Source organism: Populus euphratica, unplaced genomic scaffold (assembly GCF_000495115.2).
Source record: "Populus euphratica unplaced genomic scaffold, PopEup_1.0 scaffold15.1, whole genome shotgun sequence".
NCBI classification, from domain to species: Eukaryota; Viridiplantae; Streptophyta; class Magnoliopsida; order Malpighiales; family Salicaceae; genus Populus; species Populus euphratica.
In genome coordinates, this window is record NW_011499874.1 from 1,270,927 (window position 1) to 1,272,365 (window position 1,439).

Sequence of the window (1,439 nt, forward strand, 5' to 3'; positions counted from 1 at the left end):
TTGCAACCAGGCCACAAGTGAAGAGTATTTTTTCTCACGCAAAAAATACCTTCCAAACTAGCTTGGGAAAACATTTCCCAATATAGCACAGCCCGTGCAATTAGTGGCAGACACAAGACCGACCCCTACAGAGAATTTGTTTTTCAGCCCTGTCCTTGATGATATCTATAGTTTTAGTCAAAAAGTTGGAAAAAGAAGAAAAAGAAATGTTAGCCACCCTTGAATAATCCAGTTCCAGTGCGCTTCTCAACGCTTTAAAAAAAGCAACTAAACCCACAAGTTTTCGTCAACACCAATCACAGCAGATTCAACGTATCCAATTCAACACAAATTATAATTTCATATCAAGTCATTTAACTCAATTATTAAATCAAATAATTTATTACAATAAACAATCTCAATTTGATTGTGTGATGTAATTACATCTAATAAATTAACTATATCTAATATGGTGCACGATAAACAATCTTATTCTTCTCCATTGAAATGTCCAAATATTAAGCCTCTTTAACCTTGTCAAGTAAGGAATAATATGATGAAAACCACGTATTGAATGCATCAGGCACAACATCATGAACTGCGATCATGATTCTCCAACCCTCACGTATTAAAAAATTCGTATAATATATAATAAAAGAATATATCATCATTTATAATATATAAATAATTTTTTATTATATATTACAAAAATACTAATTCATACCAATTTATTATATCTCAATGCATGGGCTTCACAATTATTTGGATTACATATTAGCTGACATGAGCGGAGAATAATATAAATATCTTGAAATATGCTTATATGATAGTGTTATGAATCATCTTATTTTGTTTATATACCAAAAAATATAGAAATCTAACTCAATAGATAAATACTACTTTGAAAATATATAATCTCTTCTTGCATGTCAAATGTTAATATATTTTACATGAACCACTTATTAATCATCATCCCTTTAATCTCAACGATTAATATCATGTAAGTCATAAATCATGTTAAAATCATTACAGATACATTAATGCACTTCAAACTATCACTTATCTGATCATAGATCATAGTAATGTACCTTAATAATGACGAAATAATGCATTTCACTTTTAGCCATAAATCATTGCACTTTATGCGCAACTATGAAACTCTTATCATCAATTTGTCGAAGAACAATGTAAGCATCACATATTAATGCATAAAATAAATATATTAAAAATTAAAAATTTCCCATATAATTGAGGAAGGAGGTGAATTATACTTCAAATTGCTTAAACAAAGGCCCTGTGGGTGGTGCTGGTGGCGAGAAAGACTTGATGTTGCGTGTGGAGAAATGGAGAGAGGACCAATGGCGGAGATAGTTTTTTTCACGATGAAGAGGGAGATTGAGAGGTTGAGACTGCGGGTGACGTTAAGGAGGAAGGAGAAGGAAGAGGAAGAGAGAAATAAG